We start from the raw sequence: 22,695 nt of genomic DNA, 5'->3' as shown, positions 1-22,695 counted from the left end.
TCCAGAAACATCCAGACTTTTGATGGGGTCATGGTCTTCAAGAAAGTAGGCTCTGCAGTAGGTGCTTCTGAACTCCATCAGTGAATTAATGTCACGCTGTGACAGTGGAGACAAAAGCAAACTGTCCCTTGACCACAGGGTTTGAGAAGAATACATCTACAGAACAAAGTCCGAAGATGTCACCCCAAATCCTTCATGATCTGACATAGCTATGGTGCTTCCAGCATCTCTCGGAACATGGACGCCTTCGCTCTGCTGGAGAAGCTATTGGACAGCATTCCAGTCACTGGGTCCATGTCTCTTCTTCCTTTGGAAATGGTGTCCTTGCCTGTGCGTCCGCAGGCTGTTTCCTTTGCAGCCTTACTCCAACAGTGTCTGGGAAGCCATGTCTGATGTCACCTCTACATCTCCAACAAAGGTCACCTCTCTACAGCCTTTCCTGTGGCCAGCACATTTGCTCCATTGGCACATGATGTCGCCAAGTTCTGGATGCATAGAATGAGCCACGTCTTTCGTAGCAAGTTATTTTTGGCCCACTGGCATAACTATTATGAATTTCCCATGTGTCTTCTCCTTAAAGACCATGTGTGTTTCTTAAATATCTTTTGCATCTCACCGTCTTCATGCTGCCAGCAGAGGAGACTCTGGGATGGATACTATCAATTTCATGGTCATTTAGGTGTGGTCTCTTTGCTGGCTACTCACAGAGTACTCCACACTCAAGTGTTTTAAATAGAAACAGCAATTTCCAATTTGGACTGTGACGTACTGACTTTGTTAAGCGTTTTACAAACTTGGAGCCAGAAGACAAAGGACATGAATTAGGGTTTGCCAAGAGCATCTGATAGTCATTCACACATAAGAGGGGACCTGGTATATCTCTTGTTGAGCAGAGCAAACAAGCAAGAATTAGGCTGCTATCGTGAGGAATTAGACCAAGTTGCCCCCGCCTCCCATTCAGCTGCCTGTTTCACCTTGCATATCGGATTTCACAGATGCAAATTGTAGGTAGAAACGTGTGTTGTTCTTTGGTTACTCGGACGAGAAATATCCCATATAAGATGCAGTGCCATAGGAAACCATTTACACACTTGCTCCACCAATTCTTAATCTGCGATGAACTTCTACCAAACCCAGTTCTGCTGCTGATGACATTTGATATTCCTGCATAAGAGACTTAATTCTTGTAAGACAGAACAGCAGCATTAGACAGTGGTCATTTGTCACATCATTGCTTTTCAGGGAAGAGGTTAACCTGCTCACCAACATAATATTCCTCTTGAACCTTGGGCACCTGCCCGGCACTGGTCCCTCCACTATAGAACATGGCACATCCCACCCCTCACTCCTGCCCACATCTGACTCCTTGCAGGATCCACTGAAAGATCGCCTCTCAGATGATGCTTCATCCATGTGGCCTCCTACCTGGAATACGTGCCTCTCTTTCTTGCCCCCTTAAAATCTATGCTTTCAAATAGAATGGTGGTAAAGCAAATATTACCTCATCTCTATCTCATGACAGTGATTCTGATGGCCCCTTCCTCCAGTTTGATGTGAGAAAAGGAAAAAAAGAAAGAAAAGAAAAATTCAACCTAAGAGGTAGTGAAAGGGTTGGTGGTTTACATCCCTTAAACAATCAGACCATTCACAAAATACTCAGCGAAAACACAAGCTAGTCAAAGGTGCTTTCAGAATAATTGCTACACAGCACAGTAAGTTAATTCATTGTGACGTCACAGCCCAGAGAAAAACATGCGCAAAGGAACAGAGGCTGTTTCTGGAACCTAACTCACATGTATCTACACATCAGAATCCCCTTTTAAAGTCCCTCTCCTCAACACCCCTTCCTCCAATAAAAAAGTCCACAGTGAATTTGGGATGTCAATCCTCATGAGCAGTTCCTTAGCTGGAGCTCAGGGCAGAGTAGAATTCTGCTTAGTCTCCAGTGAGCCCCTCAGAGGACTCTGTCGCCTGGCAGTGGCTGCATCTGTTCCCATCTTTCAGGCCCCTTTCAGCTAATTGACAGGCCAGCCCCCTCCCCCCTCCCTGGTGCCATACCCATGGCCTACTACATATATTAGTGTTTTCAAAGCAATGTTCCCAGCAGGAGTTCCCAGAGGGGTCTGCACACCCAGGAGGAAGGAGATAAGCCTGAAACTCAGTTTCAATTGCATTTGGATTTAGGGAGTCTGTTTTGATTCACACATAACACCATAACTGCATATCTCTTACGATTTAATTGAAAAGAGAGTATTTTTTCCTTCATAAGAAAGTGGGAGAGGGAGTCAGATAACTCTAAGGCCCCCACCCCCAACCATCTGCATAATTTAATTCTTTCAGGCTGAGTAATTTGAATGCCTAGACTGTGAGAGCCACAAGAATTGTCTTTCAAAGGTCTCTGGCTCCCTCTACTGGTCATTAGAGCTGAGACCAATAATTTGGACAAGATTGCTAGTCCTTCAAAGTTGGACCATCAATCTCAGTTACCTTAAAGAGGACATTGTTTTGAAAGGGCCTTGCCTAGTACAGTTATTTAGCTACTTGATACAAAGGGCACTGTAATAAAACAAAACAAAATAAAACATGTTTCCATGTGAGGAACCACCATTTTGGATACTATGTTTCTTTTTTCTTACTAGTTGCGCCCTTGAATGAATCATTGAGTCCTATCCCCTGCTCTCAAACAAATAAACGAACAAACAGGACAAAGAAACAAAGAAGTGAAACCAAGTGGCTTGAAATTACTCAAATGGCCCATTCTTCAAGAGATACTGTCTCTAGCTTCACATCATTATCCTGGTCACCACCACAATGACTTGGACAATGGAGGGATCCTAAATGTGGACAATGGAAGGGTCCTAAATGGTGGAGCCCCTCTTTAATCTGTGCCCCATTAATTCAGTTAATGAGAAGATGAGTACAAGGTGACAGTTGTCTTATTAAAGCTATCTATTGCTTCTGCACACATCTGGCCTGTTTCTGTATTAATAACAAATCACATTTCATATAATTTCAGATCTAATTAAAGTATAGATGTGTTGTTAATTACCAACACTCCTTGTAATTTATTAAGGCACCACCACCCTCCTTTGACTGGCTAGGGTTTATGGATTTCTTGGCTGATGGCACATTTCCGTACCCTGGATCACAAACAACAGGCGCTTCCTTATTTCAAACCTACCATGCTAATAACAGGGGAGTCTTAAAATTTCTTCTGATGATTATGTATTGAAATCATTCATTTGTATTACTTAGTACTAAAAAAATGGGTGGGGTTAGAAAATTTGAAAAATTGTGAGCTTCCTGCCTGTGGAACCATTAAAAATGCTGACCACGGTGAAGAACATAGTGTAGACCTACCTATCTTTTGGCAAGGCAAGCACATGGCTGGGTTGGTATCACATGGAAACCCATTTCCTTATGGTGCAGAACCACTCTTCTTAATAACACAGACATTTATTGGATAGCTGCCACATGTTCATTGCTCTTAATATAGGAACCACAAAGAGCGAGAGAGGCTGTCTCCTGACCCGATCCCACAAAGTCCCTATCCATCAGAAAAGATGACTACTGATTCTTATCACTTTAATATCTCCTCCTGCCTACCACAAGCCATCCTGTGGTAGCAAGGGCCACATGTAGAGTCTTTGTGCTTGCCTGGGGATGGTCTTGAGAGGGTTCTGAAGGTGAGCACACCTACTCACTTTAAATGCAGGCACAGTAGACAGGAGTAGAAATATGAGATATTAGTTCTCCACACATTACAACCCAATTCCTAATTCTTTGGTTCCATCAGGAGACCCTAACCATGGAGAGAGTAAAAAAGACAGCATTTCTGTGACTCGGCCCCTACAATCGCTGATGCATTGAATTTGGAATAAACCCCCAAATTCTTGTGTCCGTGGCCCACAAGCAGTGAGAATAAATGTCTCATCATGTCGTTGACGTTGCTATCCTGGCAGCTTTTAGCAGCTATCCATGGAGAATCATAGGTGTCTGTTGGATAGTTTTTGCTTTATCAGGCAGTGCGAACTATGCTTTCCCACATTAGTTCTGAGCAAAGAAGGTGTCGTTTTTATCGCTGTGGTACATGCAACTTTATTTGGGCGTGGAGTCTATCAGGTTTTATCCCACAGTCAGCTGGCTCCATTGGGCTGTGGCATACGTGAAGCATCTTGATAAAAATGCAAAGCATTCACTGGAGCATCTAATGTGTGACGTTCAATGGTGCCGCCATCCCTTTGGTCAGGAAGTTAAAATGGTACCCTCCAAAACTAACGATACTGTGTATCCATTTGTAGCTGGGGTCCTAAATAGGAAGCCTGTTTTGAAACGCGCTCAGCTCCCTTAGTCTTTGTGGCCCGAACAATGAGTCTCTGAGCAAAGCAAGGAGAGCAAGGACCAAAACATTTCGCAGTGTGTGACAAGGTAGGTGGGTGGCAGCTGAGAAGCCCAGATTAGAGACAGCAGCTCGGTGCAGACGTGAACGATCTGCTGGCTGCCTGAAAATGGAAGGATGACTAGAGAGTGGGAGCCAGTTAGAAGCCTAAGTTTCTAGACATTCTGGTTTTATTGAGAGCAAAGCAGGAAGGTGCGTGTACTCAAAAGCTCAGGGGGCTGCCAGATCTTTGCTGTCTCCTTCATGTGCTAGGTGGTGAGGAGTGATGACAATTGGATGTGTTTCCATACTTGAGTCTAATCAATCATCGGATCCAAACATTCTTTCCCAAGAGGGGAGAGGATCATCTCCCCCCACCCCTACCCCCACCCCATTGAAAAATAAACTCAGCGTATCCTCCTTTATTATCAGGGGAACTAAGACTCAAGTAAATTATGCCGTGGATTAGAAATATGAAAGCACTTCTTGTCATGGTATGCGGCGTGAGGGGTCCTTGGTAAATCCCATTGTGGGTGAGAGACAAATACGCCATGGAGAACTTACATGGGAAGTTTTATGGGGTGGAGAGAGAGAGAGAGAGAGAGAGAGAGAGAGAGAGAGAGAGAGAGAGAGAGAGAGACAGAGAGAGACAGAGACAGAGACAGAGACAGAGAGAGACAGAGAGACAGAGAGACAGAGACAGAGAGACAGAGAGAGAGGGGAAAACCTTCCTGTATTTTCAGAGGAACAGGGAGAGGAAAGCGAGAGCTGGAGTGGGCGGAGCTTGTCTTTTCTTTGGTTTCTATTGTTTTTCAAGACAGGGTTTCTCTCCTGGAACTCATTCTGTAGATCAGGCTGGCCTCAAACTCACAGAGATCCGCCTGCCTCTGCCTCCTGAGTGCTGGGACTAAAGGAGTGTGCCACCACCATCCTGTTAAAGGGACCCCTTGTGCCTGTCCCTGCAAACAGAGCCGGGCACTGCTTGCCACGTGCCCCCAGGGAGCGGGGCCAAGGTGTGCCTGGTTGCTAACATTTCTCAACGGAGATAAAGGAAACACAGTGATTTGTTCATAAGCCAAAGAACGAGGCAAAGGTTACTCCATGATTACACTGGAGTGGGTGAAACTGGGAGGCACAGACTGATCCAGGAGACCACGCTCCTTGAGTAGACTTGCTGTGCAGCAAGAAGTAGTCTCACGTTTCTCTGCAGGCTTTGAATGGGCTCCAGACACTGGCACCAGGCTTGGGAAACAGCCTGCAAAAATTCAAGGCTCTCAACACAATGACCACAAAGAAATAAATTCTATCAAAAATCGTAGTTCACGTAGAAGCTCGTTCTTCCACCTCAGAACTCCAGATAGCAATGCAGCCCAGGGAATAATTGGGCTTCGTGAAATCCTAAGTATGTGAATGAAGGAAGCTAATTCCACATTCATGACCCCTTGACACTGTGAGAAAACATGTGTCTTGTTTCAAGTCACTAAGTTTGTGGCAAATATAAATAATACAATAATATAACAGTATAATACATACCACACATGATAAACAGTTTGTGGCAAATATAGACAACACAACAATATAACAATATTATACATACATCACATGGTGAACTCCAAGCCACAATACAGTAAAATACATACAGCATGTGGTAAACTCTGAGCCACAATAAAGGAGCCTATAGAACTTGGGTGGGCTAGGTCACAAGGTACTTAAATACCGCTTAAAATTTCTATCACTAAAAGTTTCTTCTGGGTCAGGTGTGATGATGCATGCATGCCTTTAAATCCAGCACTCAGGAGGCAGAGGCAGAGGGATGTATCTGTCTCTGTCTCTGTCTCTGTCTTTGTCTGTCTCTCTCTCTCTCTCTCTCTCTCTCTCTCTCTCTCTCTCTGTGTGTGTGTGTGTGTGTGTGTGTGTGTGTGTGTGTGTGTGTGTGAGTGGGAGGCCAGCCTTGTCTATAAAATGAGTTCTAGGATAGCCAGGGCTGTTACACATTAAAATCCTGTCTCAAATAACAAAACAAGTTTTTTTCACCACTGAAACAAGACAGCTCGCCAGTAGAACAGAAAGGGTGAGGGGCATCCATAAGCAGATAGTTGTACATGACTTCAGAATATTAAAAAATTGTAACATCTCAAATGATGGTAAGCATAGCCATATTTTTAGCAGTTAAAATTGGATTTGTTGTTTATACCAGGATAAGCTGCATGTGTATGAAAGTTCTGAGTGTTAAAGTGAAACTATGGCCTGGCGTTGGTGGCACACGCCTTTACTCCCAGAACTCGGGAGGCAGAGGCAGGTGGATCTCTGTGAGTTCAAGGCCAGCCTGGTCTACAAAGCAAGTTCCAGGACAGCCTCCAAAGCAATACAGAGAAACCATGTCTTGGAAAAAAAAAGTGAAACTATGTAAGTAAGACAAGAAAATGGGTGAGTTTTGACTCTATGGGCAAAAGCTTCCCAACTAAAGCCCAAATTTGATCCAATAAGGAATGAAGTGATGTATTTAGTTGAACCTAAGATGTTGCTATGTCAAAACACCATAAGGAGCTAAAAATGCTACCTCTGTGGTTAAAACCACTGGCTGTTCCCCCAGAGGTCCTGGGTTCTGTTCCCAGCACTCACTGGGTGATTCACAACTGTATGTAACTCCAGGTGTCACCATCTTCTGGCCGCCACAGCACCAGTCACACATGCCATATACCAACAGACATGCAGTCAAAATTCCCACACCCATGAAAAAATAAAAACTAAAACCACTGCTTCCGGTCGAGGCCAGCCGGTAGCTGTGTTTGTTGAAGAACATCAGCTGCAGAATTTGTGATTTGGGCTAAGACTGAAGTCATGACTGGTCCAGAAAGTGATGGCCAATTCCAGTTTCACTGTTATTAAGAAGCATTTCAGCTCTTACATTCTCACAGGCAGAATGGACTGTGTACTGGCCACATATACAGGCATTGCTTTGCTGGGCTTATATTTCAAGTTTAAGGCCTGAAAGGATACTCGATTTGGACAATAAATTATGAACCTGGAAAAAATTAAAAGCACATCAGTTTAAAAAGACACGCAGTAAGGAAAACTCTGGAGTGTCACTTTTAATTCACAGCACAGATCCATGTTGCTCTCAGTCTTGGTCAGAGGCGATTCTTCTGGCCAAGGGCAGTGATCAGTGCAGAGACTGGCCACAGTGCTGAGAACAAGGGGCCGAATGCTCAGGCCTAAGTAGGACATCTTTATCAGCAATCCTACAAGGCTCGGGGACCATCACAGGACACTGCCAGAAAGTATTTAAGAGATAGATAGCAGGAAAAACTGTGAAGTGCCCTCTTCTGGACATGACCTATTGTAATCATTAACTCATACCAGCCGCGCTTGCTGCACAGGCTCAAACCATCTCGAATTCTGAAAAATAAAGGAGCTGTACTGTAAGTCGCACCCCTTTACTGGTAGCTATTGGCTGCTGCTGATGGCCTGGGTAGGAGGAACGCTTGTAATTTTAAAAGGCAGCCTGTGAGAGAAAGACACCATGCAACAGAGCTTGGACGGAGGGGTTTTTTATTGGGGGAAGTGAATAGGAAAAGGGGGAGGGGAGAAGGGGGACTGACCTCTGGGGACAGAAGCAGCAGGAGAGGCACAGAGGGGTGAAGGGAGAGAGGCAGAGAAGCGGGGGGGGGGAGAGAGAGATGGGAGGTGGGCAGGGCCCTTTTAAAAGGGAACACAGTGAATGTGCACAGGTGGTGCCCTTAGTGGCTGCAGCTGAGGGCGTATCCTGTCAGAACCCCGAGGTCAGGCCAGTACAGATGCCTGAATACTAGCACTGTTATTTTATGGAAGTATGAACACTGGCTTGTTTCCAAGCTTCAGTGGACAGTGACACATCCATTCACACAAGGCAGCACTAAGAAGACTTGGTGAGTTCTCAGGAGAAGAGGAAGACAATGAGGAGGAAGAAAAAGTCATGAAGCTAAGAGAGGAGGTGTTGGTTCAGATCTAGGGGGAACTCAGGGGTTATTATAATCATGTTGCAGACACATATGAAGTCCTCAAAATATAAATGTGGAAAACATATACATTATACACATTGTGAACCAAGTAATCATTTCTGAATTGTTTAAGACAATTCAAAGATATAGAGGTAATAAGTCAAATCTTTATTAAAAATAGGAGCAGAAATACAAAGTGGCCATATAAAACGTAAATGAGTTTTAATACATTAAAATTATAGCTATATTCACAATAGTATTAATAAAATATGAAGTATGATTATCAAAACATTCTAGGAAACATGTTATCTTTGGGGGGTACTGTAGGGGGAGGGGAGGATATGGGAGGACTGGAAGGTGAGCATATTTAGGGTGCATGATGTAAAATTCCCAAAGAATCAATGAAGAAATTATGCTTTTAAAAGTTTATAATATAAAAAAGAAGTGTGGGTCTTAGTCAACATAAACAATAAATAACTATTTGTTAATTGAATGTAGAGGTGGTGGTTATTTGGTTGGGGTGAATTTCTGTAAGAATCGCTGAAATGAAGAAGGCATTACATGTGGATTAGTAAGAGATTGGGAGAAACTCTGATGTCCACCAGTGAAAGCTAACAGAGTCATCACCACACAGACCACATGGCTGCATGAGCAGACCCCTTTTAACAGCGAGAACGGTCACCACTTAATGTGATTGCTTGAAAGTGATCACAGCCAATTATTCCCTTTGAGAATCATCACACGCTGATGTACACACAGAATCTAGTTTTACACAATTTAATTCACATTAATCAAGGCGCACTCGGACCGTACCACCTCCAGTAAGTCAGGAAGTGTGAGTTCAAATCTGGATTCTTACCAAGAAGAGAACCAGGAATAACTGCAATCCACGAGCCTGGGGACTTCTTCTCACTGGGAATCGTTCTCATGTCTCAGAGGGCAGCATTTATGCACGGCAGGAATTGTTGCAAGGGTATTGCTGACAGTGCAAGGCTGCCCATGCTGACTCCACATGCTTCTGTAGTTGCTGTCAGCAACGGGAGGTCATAGCAGGGCACACCAGCGATCAGAGTGGCATTCACTCAAGCTCCGGTTCCTGCAGCATCTTTTTCTCACAGTGTGGGCCAGGGTCAGCATCGCCTCTGGAAGACTCACATTTCCCGTTGCATTGGAGTTAGAGAAGCCTACGTGAAAAGCTGCCGTTAATATGATGGAATAAGCTTGAAATTCCAAATTTGGAAGACCCTAAGTGTAGATTGGCATTTTCTTCTCCGACCTCTGTCTCATTTCAATGAAGTCATGGAAATCAGAGTATAACTGGGACCTATGAAATTCTCTAGTAGTAATTCAAGAATTTATTCATATTTTAAAATAAGCTCAGAGTAAAAGTTATTTAATCCTCAGTGACATATCACAAAATGGAAACGATCCTTCTTGAAAGCATATTGACATTGTTACAAGAGATTGCTGTCACCTGGGAAAGGCTCCGAGGTCCTGTTGCACAACAGGGCTCCCTTTGCCTTGTTTAATCTAGATGTGTGTTTTGGATTTGATTTGCAATTACATGCTCTCTCTTCCAGTAAAAGTGATTACAGATCCTGTGATGGGCCTGTGACTTGACACATGCCCTAGTTTGATTTCTGCTGCTCTGACCTAGGAAAGTTCAGAGAGGAAGGAATTTACTTTAGCTCACAATTCCGGGCCATAGTCCACAAAAATTGGGAAGTTAAGGGCACAGCCGCAGTCAAGAGAAGGGGAAATGAATGCCTGCATGCTTAGTACCTGGACCACTCTCTAGACTTTCATAGTTTGTGGATCAAGCCTAGGGCATGACACCACCCACATTGAGATGGTCTTCCCACATCAACCAAATTGGCTGAGACAATCCCCCTCCACAAATTGATCTAGACAATCCTTCAGAAACTCTCCTTAGATGCCTCCAGATGGTATCAGTTTAACTTTTCAAGGTGACCATCCTGTTTCCTGATGTGAGTGTGTTGGGAGAGGGATGTTCACTTCTTTATCACGTAGTCAAACACAGATGTGTGACTTGGTGAAGATTGTGTAGTGCACGTCAGATACGACACATGTGAATGGAAGTTGCTAAAGTAACGAAAAAACAGAGTGAAGGAATCACCCTCATACTGCAAACGGCATCAGGTAGAATGCTTGTATTTAAGACTGGGGAGGCATTAATCTAAGGGGATATCTATAATGGGTTAAGTACTGAATATACTGAGCCTTTTAGGCCACAGAAACTCTGTGTTGTATATCCTGTATCCTTTGAAGCTGAAAATGCACTTTTTAGGTAGTAGAAAAGGAAGTCAGGACCCTTAGTGAAACACCAACTATAGATACCACCTACCTAATGATGTATATGATCGAGTTACTTTCACATAGTAGAACATAAGAAATTTCTAAAGATTTGTAGCCAAGAACATCAACATTTGTCTTAGTCTGCTGAGGTTACTGTTAAGATGGGTGGCTTACAGTCATAGAGACAGACTTATTGCCACAGCTGTACAGGCTGGAAGGCCCAGTATCAAGTCTCTGTCGGGTTCAGTGATGAGAGGCTACTTCCGGGTAAGCAGAAATCATACATTGTTAGCATGCCTGGAAAGGGGGACAGGGTAGCCTGTATACCTCATAGGACACTAATAAAACTTGCAGGAGGGATCCAACTCCCAGAGGCCTCCCATTTGGGGTCAGGTTTCAATGTGTTAATTTGGAGGGAGAGGACACAAACTAGAGCAGACTCCTAGAAGATAAAATCCATGATGTTTAATATACAAAAAACAAACAACAACAAAAAAAACAAAACAAAAACTACCAGGCATTCAAAACTACAGCAAGATGAAAATGATAAAAAAAGATAAACACCAACTCTGCCTGCATGCTCCCTTTCTCTTTTTAACTATTGAAGACTTTCTCACTGGAATTTGCAAACAGCGCCTTCCCGGAAAACTTCCCTGGAGCTTTTCCAGGCGTGTGAAACATTAAGGCAGATCTCTCAGGATACTTCCAGCCACCATTTGATCTGAAAATCTTTGTTCATATCTATGCTTTATAAACATAATTCAGTTTTGAAAACCTCGAAGGGCAAAAATTTATCACGAACCTTCAGTAAACTGGGGCCTCTGTGGGTCCGGTCTTGTCAAAGATGACCTGCAGAAGAAGCTGTGAGAAATGTGTGTTAAGGAACACCACTAGATGGCGCAATGCCGTTGCAGTAACCATTGCAAGAGCAGGGAAGGAGTCTGATGTGAGGGACACAGCTGCTATCCATCCTTCTAACCTTGGTTCCTTGCCAGTGGTCACGTGAAAAGCATTGTGTCTAAGACAACTCTGCTTTGCTTCACACGAAAGAGGACCTTCATCGCTTTTTAACGCTTAATTTTTTTTTCATGTTAACACCATGGCAGAGTCGGAGTGTTTTCAAAAGCAGCCCTTAAGATGAATTCTGGTGCCTGTGTCCATCCCTCAGCTCCACCACCCTAGATTCCAGCATTAGAAGCCAAGCAACCTCCGTTTGTGGAACAAGTCTTTACTGACCTTTCCAGTTCAGAACCTCCCGCTGCCCATTAAAAACTTGCAATACTTGGTTCTAGTCTCTTCTGCCTGTTGCATTCAGATACGGAGAGGAATGGAGTCATAGCTAACAACCACTTCTGTCACCACGCTTTCCCTAATGGACTAAACCATGAGACAAAGTGAAAACTCCCTTCTCTTAAATTGCTTCTTGCTAGGTGTGTGGTCAGCGATGAGTTACATCGCTAATGTAGAAAACACTGCTTTTCGTTATCGCAGGCCCCAAACGAGCTTTTAGCATACCAGCAAGGACAACATGCCAACTGTGTGCGTGCTGCCACAGATAGGGCAGTGAATGAGTTCCCAGGTCCATGTTCCTATAGGTCTCAGGGTGGAAGGATAGGAACAAAGAGAAAACAACTACAGTAACTCAGCAGAGGAAGCCCAGAGAGCTGGGGGAGGCTGAAACAGTCACCTGGCTTCATGTGCAGTTAAAAAGACTCCTCCAGAGGGCATCACCTAAGGGTAGACTGAAAATTTTAGCCATCAACCAAGTTTAAGGGGCAAAGGCATGATGTTGGGCACCGTTGAGTTTCAGAAGGTTTTGAGCACACCCACAATGAGAAGTATATCTTATGGTCTTTACAAATGTGTTATATATACACATGACTGAAGCAAGGCTTACCTGATAGAACTGGTGAGGGCGGTCTACTTCTCTAAGCCTAAGGCTGAGACAAGAGTATGGTATATTCTCTCTTCTCTTTTATTTTAAAAGTATTCACTGTACCTCATGGTAAAGCAAAATACATAAAGCAAAAACTGTAGAGACAAACGTATATTATAATAAAATAGCATGGACAACTGGAGACAAAGTGTAAAATAACTCAAGAAGAAATAGATAGTTGGAATAGGCATGTAAGCAGACTGAGTCAGTAACTGGAACAAATGACAAACGCCAATAAAATAAAGAAAACCACCCACAAATAAAACTTCAGTCCCAAGCACCTTAGTTGGTAAGTTCTACCTACTTAAACAAAATTTTAAAATGAATACTTCACAAATGCTTCGTAAACACGAACACTTCCAGGCTTACTCAAAGAAGTTACTTCCTCAATATCAGGACCAAATGTAGACATCACAGGACATATGCAGACATTATGAACATGCATATAAAAACCTCCAACAATGCAGTTACAAATTGAAGACTACTAAGGGTGGCAGTTGGTTTAGCATCTGAAAGTGAGTTGACTTGATCCATCACATCATCGAAGCACATGAACATGCTAATAGATGCAGAAAATAAATAACACTCGACAAATCCAATATTTGTACAGGATGTAGACATTAAACACTACAGGAGTAGAAGAAAACGTCTTCAACCTGATAAGACTACTGGGGGATGCAGTTAATGACTTCTAGATATCTCAGAGGAAGAGAGATGCTTCTTCAAGAAGACTGAGAGCTAAACAAAGATAATCTTCTCATCACTCTCACTCACCATTGCATAGGAGGTGGGAGCCAAGACAGGCAAGACAATGATGCTACAAGCACTTCTGTTTGAAGAGATATGATTTTGCCTGTGATTGTGTATATAGAAAATGTATAAGGAATCCAAAGAATATTCTTATAATGAATAAAGTAAAAATCTTTCTAATTACAGTATCAACCACAAAAAGTAATTATATTTCTCTAAACTTACATAGATAATTTTCTTTTTCCTATTGTATAAAGAAACAAATTTAAAAAGGTGAAATATTTCTATTCTGAAAATGAAGTACCAGGAAAGATATGTAAATAAATGAGAAATATGTAGTGCTCATGCTTTAGAAGACAATATTATTAAAGTGATACACTGTATAAATTCAGCATAGTCCTTACAGAAATGCCCTACCTCCAGGGCTCCTTTGTGATAGGCAATCTTCTTGCTAAAATGCATGGTTGATTCTAAAATTCATATAGAAGCACATGGAACGGAAATAACCCAATTAATTCTGGCAATGAAGATCATACTTTGACTACTTATAATTTCTCTTTTAAAATGTACTGCATGGCTGTGTTTCTCAGCCTGTGGGTCACACCTCCTTTGTGGATGAAATGAGCCTTTCATAGGGATTGCCTAAGACCAACCTGTATGTAAGATATTTACCTTATGATTCATAACAATAGCAAAATTCCAGTTATGAAGCAGAAAGGAGAATAACTTGATGGATGGGGGATCACCACAATATGAGTGTAGGGGAGATCTCAAGTACCTGCAGCACTGACCACGCCTGTTTGGGGTGTGGCCACAGGTACGAGGGAAAGGCGAGGGACACAAGAGGGTACAGGAGTGGGCCCTGCTCTCTTGGATTCTGACCAAGGTTCGGAGACCATAGAGTGCTGACCCGGTCCTCAGCTTCTCATGAAAGTGATCTCCTTCCCTAATTAAGTATCTGTGACCACACACCCTTCTCGGTATCCTCAGAACTGCCCATTTACCAGAGAGAGCTGTAGGTAAAGGCACTTGCTACCAAGCCGGTTGATCAGAATTCAATCCCCAGAACCCACAAGGTGGAATAAGAGAATGAAATTCCTTAAATCATTTTATGACCTTCACATTCGAGCTTTGCTACATACACATACAAACACACACACTTAAATAAATAAATGAGTAATTAAATAAATGTTTAAACTCACTGTAAGACAATATTCATTAACAATTATTTTTAATAGGTATATGACTTTTTGTGTTGTTATTGAGACTCGTATGAAATTGTTAAATAATACACTTAATAAATGCTATAAAATGTAGACAAGTGGCTAAAGATGATAAAATTGCAATGCCAGAAGTAAATTCATATAGGATTGTTCAACTGATTTTCAATAGAGATCTTCAAAACACTGAACAGGAAAATTATCTTCTTTTTAGTGAATAGTTGCACCTGGATATGCACATGTAGAAGAAAAGATTTGGACTCTTTACATTCCCAAAAATTAACTCAAACTAGATCATATACATGAGTGCTATAACTAAATCTACAGCCTCTAAGAGGAAATACACAAGTAATTCCCTGTAACCCTGGATTAGGCAAAATTAATTACGTTATACCCAAAGCACAAACATCAGGGGCAAAAGTAGATTAACAGGACTTTATCTACACTGAACTCTTTGTTCTTCTCAGAACTCTATCAAGACTGGGAAAGGCAAATCTCAGAATGGGAACCATGTTTCCAAAGCATATCAGATATGGAAATAGGTCTAGAATAAATAAGGAACTCATAAATCAACAAATAAAAAGATAATTCAACCAAAATAGACTAAAGATCTTACTAGACATTTCTCCAGTGAAGACTTGAAATGGTGCTGAAACATGACTGGTTATTAAGTAAATGCAAATCAGATTGCAATGGAATCCCTTTACTTACACTAGGGACAAGATGGATTAAAATAAGAACAAGTATTAGTGACAATGTGGTGAAATTAGAAACTTCATGCCCTGCTGGTATAGATGTGAGATGCTGCAGATGCTGAAAAATAGCCTTTGGAAAACAATGATAGGACTACCATTAGAATATATAGTCCCATGCTGTCCATCCAGCCATCAATCTGGGGTCCAAGAGCTCCACCTTGTTCAGGTCAATTGTTTCTGTGGGTTAAACCAGACCAGTCTTAACTCCTTTGCTCATCAGTTCTCCCTCTCTGTCACTGGATTCCAGGAGTTCAACTCAGTGTTTAGTTGATCCAGACCTCCTGAATGTGGGTGTCAGTAAGGAGGCCTAGGTAATGTAAGGGCCCTTGGGTAGTATTTATCCCTGGCGTACAAATAGACTTTGAGTACCCATCCCACATGGAGGGACGCTCTCTCAGCCTGGACTCTTATGGGAGGGCCTAGGCCCTGCCATGGATGAAGAAAAATTCTGGAGATCCACCATGGAGGGCCTCACCCTCCCTGGGGATCAGAGTGGATATTGGGTGGGGGACTGAGGAGCCAGGTGGGGAGGGTGGGGGAGGAGGGGAGGGAAAGGGAGCTGGGATTGACATGTGAAACAAGCTTGTTTCTAACTTAATTTTTTAAAAAGGAAGAAGGAAAAAAGAATATATAGTTCCATAGTATTTATATATAAATATCCATAGCATTCATAGTCCATTAACCACTCTGTAGATACAGCTCAACTGACAACTACTCAACAGATAAGCAAAGTGCATATTCTCTCTCTTCTTCCTTCCTTCCTTCCTTCTTCTTTCTTCCTTTCTTTCTTTCCTTCTTTCTTTCTTACTTTTAAGACATTGCTGTATAATATTCACTTTCCTGGAACTCACAATGTAGACCAGGCTGGCCTTGACCTCAAAGAGATCTGCCTGCCTCTGCCTCCCTGGTACTGGAGACAAAAGTGTGTGCCAGCCCAGAGTGCATATTCTTACAATAAGTTATTATTTAGCATTTAAAAGAATGAAGATTCTGAACTATCCTATAATTTGGATAAATGATTATTTAAAAAACACACACCAAGTGAAAGGAATTGGTAATAAGAAATCGCATTGTGGAATTTGATTTACTTGAGAGGTCTAAAATAGTCAGTCTGATGTAAAGAAATAGTAGGTTAATGGTAATTTTGGGAGATGGTGACTGAGTGGTGGGGTGGGGTTAAGGGAGTTACAGATAATGGTTATGGTGATCCATTTTAGAATGAAGAAATACTCCAAAATTGCTACAGCAATGATAATACAACTCTAACTATAATGAAACATTAAATTACAGCTTTTAAATGGCTTAATTATATGGTAAACAAATTATATCAATAAAGCTGTTAAAAGTCATTGAACATGACTTCAAACAACAGCGTATGAAGGGTAAAAAGACTTCCAGCTTGCCTGGGCCACAGCCAGTCAGAGAAACAATAGGAGGTGAATTTTGGTGACTTTCAAACTCAGGGAAAGTGCAGTTTGGACCATTTCCTCCACTCCTGTGTTCAGGCTTTACAATGGGATACTTTGATCTGAAAATTAACTTCACAAGGAAGCCCAGACTCCTGCTGGCCCAGAAAGTGAATCTGAGGCAAATTTCTCAATATATCTTTCTTGGAAAGTGTGTGTGTAGGGGGGTGCCTAGTTCCACTCCCTGGGCTCCTTTTGAAGAATCAATGATTATGTATCTAATATTCAGTGATAAAGCAGGTGAACAGAGAATTGGTAACACTAGTGCTATGGAAATTAGGTGATTGCTAGGTGTGATCAATCACACTCTCAAAAGGTCGATTCTGAAGCAGGCAGGTGTGGTCTTGCTGTTGTGGATGGAGGTGGTCAGGGCAGAGGAAAATGATAAGCAGAAGTGTTTTCAGGTATCTTCGGAGAAGGCAAGCTACATCTGAACTGAGCACACTGTGAGTCCAGAGATGTCCAGAAAGGATGACACAGGATTAGGACCCTGACTGGCAAGCAGAAAAGTAGATTTAATTAGATGGAGTTGCCGTTAAAGTTTTCAGGCTGTAACAGAATGTCCATGACTGTGTTTTAAGAAAAGTGTAGCACAGATAGATACTCAATATGTGTTTGTTGGATAAATGGCAGCAAAGCAAAATATGCCTTGACAACAAGAAAGAGCAAGTAGGAAATCTCCTCTGGAGGTAGTGGTGCCTTGGGTTACACACCCAGACCTGGACTCCTCTCAGAAAGGATCCCAGTTTCTCATAGGATTTCACCCCTCTTACCTTGCCATAGCATCTACAGAACTTTGGCCCTAGTCCCCCAAAGTTAGCATGCTTCTGTCAAAATGAATCTCAGAGGACCTCATAGGGATTGATTACATATGGGTATGTAATGAAAAATTAAATTATGAAGATGAATGGGTATTTTGCTAGAAAAGAAAAATCAGGAGGACAAGTTAGGGGAACCAAACTAAGGAACCATATACCTTTGAGAAAATGTAAAGATGCCTAAATATATCCTATCTGCATCAAGCCTAAAGCCATGTGTGACCCTTGTAATAGATACAATGCATTTCCTTATCATTTAATCTGTGATAATCAAGACTTTATAATGAATGAAACAGAATAGTGGTTGATAGATAAAGGGAACGCATCATCTTTGCAAGGAAAGGATAGCAAAGCCGGGTCAGGATTGCTGCCACCAAGAATAGAAAAAATGTGAACAAAATGAAGAGTTAATTTAGGCAGGCTATGGTTCACAGATTTTCCAAATAAAAGTTAAGATAGCTTGTTTACTAGAAGTGTGCCCCTTTGAAAGCTTGATTACAAGAAAGCATTTATTGTTCTCTGGAATTCAGTCTTAATTGATCAGTCTTTATTTCACCCAGTTACTTCAGTTTAGGACTCTCAAGACTTAACCCTTGGTTTGACTGAGAAGGCGGTAAGAACAAAGCATCAGTGAAGCTTGAACTTGAGTGACAGGAGTACAGAGCTACTGTCACAGCAGACTAGGAAGTTATGATGTTCTAGAGAGATGATAAAGTTCCATGACAATGGACAGTAGGAGACACCGTCACTAGACTGTCCGAGAACACCATTGTCAGCCAGGGTGATTCTTTCCCCCACTGTTGTGGGTATGTAGTAGATTTTTATATAGCAAGTCAATTACCAAACTGGGAGGAGAGGAAACCACTGGTGGTTACTGGGAATCAGAGTCCCAGGATGCTGCTGAGCATCCTGCGCCTCAGAAAACAGTCTCTCAGATAGAAGAAGCATCTCATACAACACACCGATTGTGATGAGGTTAAAGACACCTATGTCTAAGTGTTGATTGTAGAAGGCTGCTTTCTGCTTTACAGGAAATTTGCATCGATGGCAACAATCTAACTTTGCTCAATGCTTAGTGTTTAGTCAGCATGCAGCACGTGGAATCTACTCCCCAAAAGCACAAAGAGGAGTGAGGTACAAAATTGACTATCTGGAAGCTGAGACTACCAGGGGAGACATGTTAGGCTACAGAATAGACGAACCTGGGAGCTCTGGGGCTACCAGAGGAGACATACTCAAAGGTCTCGAGATAAACACTTCCAGTGAGTGCAAAGAGGAAACAGTAACCATGTGTTAGTTTGAGAAATTGTGTGATCTAATCACTGCAACCAACAATGTTAAGCATCGAGATGGTCTAGTGTTGGAAGTGAGAAAATCTTCTTTTATCCCAGCAATACCTCATGAGAATAGAAAGAAAGGCAACTAAGAGGTCTACTTCCATTCAAGGAAGGTTAAACTATTAAGTGTGTTTTCTAGACTCATCACAGGAACAGTGCCTGGTGGTTAACACAGGCACAATCCAAGAGCTAAGAAAAATGATACAGCATATGACGTACATCTTCTGAGCTCCCAACACCACTCTTCTTAGACAGATTTCCTTTGCTTTCGTCATGTTACTTATCTGCACTCACTTTACCTGAGCACAGGTTGAAATGGGTATCACATTTCAAAGACAATGGCTAGGACAAAGAGAATTAAAATGGTGCAGTCATACAGTAAGATAATAGAATATTATTCATCAACGAAAAGAAATTAGCAATCAGGCCCTTAAATGATCTGAAGGAAAATCAAAAGCCAGGATTAAATGAAAGAATCCAATGTCAAAGTTACAAACACAATAAGCTTCCAAATATATAATATCCTAGAAAAATGGCAAAACTATAGTGATGATAAAGGATATCAGTATCTAACACCTGGTTAGAGGTGACATCAATGAACTGGAGGACCACAGAGAACACTTGAGACACTATTGAAGCTGCACTATTGGATTCTACAATGGTAGTTCCATATTCACTATTGTGGTAGTTTGAATGTAATTGGCCCCCATAATCTCATAGGGAGTGGCACTGTTAGGAGGTGTGGCTTTGTTAGAGTGGGTATGATCTTGTTGTAGGAATTGTGTCATTTTGAGGGTGGACTTTGAGGTTTCTTATGCTTTGGATACTGCCCAGTGTCTCAGTTGACTTCCTGTTGCCTGTAAGATATAGGACCCTTAGCTACTTCTCGAATACCATGTCAGCCTGCACACCACCATGTTCACTGACATGATGATATTGGACTTTACCTCTGAACTGTAAGCCACCACCTCAGTTAAATGTTTTTCTTTTTAAGAGTTACCATAATCATGGTGTCTCTTCACAGTAATAAAAACCCTAAGACAGAAGATGGTACCAGGAACTGGAGTATTGCTGTGATAGATCCAACCATGTTTTTGTTTGGAGGAATGTGGACATTGGTGCTTTGTGTTAGGAAAGCAGTGGGATGTTTTACGCACTACTTAATGAGCCATACCAGTAGGAGCATGGAAGACAGGGGTGCTGAGTGTAATTTGATGAATTATAGAGGATGTGGGTCTACCTCAAGAGGTTTCAGAGGAGAAGAGTTTCAGTGTGTTGCCTAGAGATCATTCTTGTGATATTTTGGTGAAGAAAGTGGCTGCCATTTGCTCTTGTCCAAAGAGTCTCGCTGAGGCTAAAGTGAAGGGTTTTGGATTAATTCCTTTGGCAGAAAAAAAAATCTCAAAACCGCCAGTATAGATTCTGTTATGTGGTTATTAGTGGTAACTCTGATGAAGATTTATAATGAAAAGGAGCAAGCTGAGCAGGGTCAATCACAAAATGTAAATTCTGAGGAGAAAAAAAGCACCAGGAAGTTGAATGGAGCTAAGTCCTAGTTCAAGGAGATAAACAGATTAAGAAATTGAATAAATAGGGTTTCTGGAGTTCAGGTATGTGCTTAGCTGTAGATCTTTGCATCTGTTTCCATCAGTTACTGAGTGAAGCTTCCCTGAATCCTGTTGAAGAGAGGAAGGAAGGGTTGTATGAGTTGGAGGGGAGTCAAGATCATCACAAGGGAACCCACAAAGACAACTAACCTGGGCTCGTAGGAGTTAACCGACACAGTTAAGAGTCCTGAACAGGACTAACCTAAGCAATCTTTACGTATGTGACAGTTGTGTAGCTTCTTCTGCCTGTGGGACTCCTAGCAGTAGGAGTGGGGACAGCCCCTGATGCTTTGGATGGCTTTTGGGAACCTATTATTCATAATGGGTTGCCTTATTAAGCCTTAATATGAGGGGAGGAGCTTAGTGATACCTCAACTTGATTTGCCATGCTTTGTTGACACCCATGGGAGTCCTGCCCCTTTCAGAACAGAAACTGAGAAGGACTTGGTTGGGGGTTGTCAGAAGGATGGTGAAGGTAGAGAAGGGGAGGAGAAACTTTGGTTGGGATGTAAAATTAAATGAATAAATCTTATTAATAAATTAAAAAAAAGAAATGGAATAAAGGGAGTGGTGACTTCAGGGCAAGATTTTCACCCAACTAAGTTTCCACCTTGTGAAAACAAACTGAACAAAAGCTTACAGTCAGGTGTGGTGGGGCACACCTTCCTAGTACTGAGAAGGCAGAGGCTGATGGATCTCTGAGTTTGAGGCCAGCCTGGTCTACAGAGTAAGTTCAAGGACAGCCAAGCTTAGGCAGTAAAGGTAAAATGAAAACTAGAATGCTGGTGAAGATGTAATCAAGCAAGGGGCTATGTTCCAGTCCCAGTAAGTAGAACAACTTGACAGCTTCGACCACGTGGTGGCTCTGGCATTTGGGTTAATGATAGAACATACAGGTTATGACATTTGCCTCCAAACCTAAAGAAAGCTGCTGAGGTCAGGCATGTGTCAGGGGTGTTCCTGAATGGAGGCCATTGTGTGAAGCTGTGAAGTTGAAATCTGGATTGCCTTGGAGATTCCAGAGCCCTGGAATACCTGTTGAGGAGAGCTGCTAACAGGCAGTGCAACCAGTTCAAGACAAAGAAGTGTGTTGTGTCAACAAAGCTGAATAAAGTGAATATCTGAAAAGCATTTTGACATCAGACATAGAGATGCAGAGTTTGGAGTTTGCCTAGGTGGTTTTTGGTCTTACTTTGGTCCAGTATTTCCTCATTATGCTCCCTTCCCTATGTTTTGGAATGGCAATGTATATCCTGGGTCATATTATGTTGAAAACATGCTATCTGCTGTTTTATTTTGATATTATGGGGGATTATAGTTAAGAGATTTTATGAATCTCAGAAGTGACTTTGAACTTTTAGACAATGTTGAGACTATGATAGACTATGGAGACTTTTGAAGTTCTAGTAAATGCGTTTTACACTATGATATTATTATAAGTTTATGAGAGTCAGGGAGTAGGGTGTGGTAGTTTGATTATAATTGACCCACATAATCTCATAGTGTGTGACACTACTAGGAGGTCTGGCTTTGTTGGAGTGGGTATGGCCTTGTTGTAGGAAGTATGTCACTTTAGGGGTGGGTTTTGAGATTTCCAATGTTCAGGATACTGCCCAATGTCTCAGCTGACTTCCTGTTGCCTATAAGATGTAGGACTCTCAGCTCCAGTACCAAACCAGCCTGTGGGCTTCCATGCTTCCCATCATGAAGATAATGAACTAAACCTCTGAACTGTAAGCCACCACCTCAACTAAATGCTCTCCCTTTATAAGAATTGCTGTGATTATGTTGTCTCTTCACAGCAATAAAAACTCTAAGACAATTGTATATCCATTATATATAATTATACATGGATATATGTGCATCATATGCAATATCATATATACATTCACTCTATGGGTTATACATGAACATACTTGTCCAAGCCTGTAGAATGAACAACACTAAAGTGAATGAGTGCTGGGCTCTGGATGTTAATGATGCAGGTTTATCAGTTGCAACAAACACCCCACTGTGTGCAGTCATGGGGATGGCTGGGGTTGTGGTGGTGGAAGACAAATGATACAGACACACTGTAGTTACTTTTTAGCACTGTAGCCAACCTAAAAACTTTTGCAAAGATTATTTGCAAA

Source organism: Mesocricetus auratus, unplaced genomic scaffold (genome assembly GCF_017639785.1).
Source record: "Mesocricetus auratus isolate SY011 unplaced genomic scaffold, BCM_Maur_2.0 Super-Scaffold_100023, whole genome shotgun sequence".
NCBI lineage: Eukaryota > Metazoa > Chordata > Mammalia > Rodentia > Cricetidae > Mesocricetus > Mesocricetus auratus.
Note: the sequence above shows the minus strand (reverse complement) of the source record.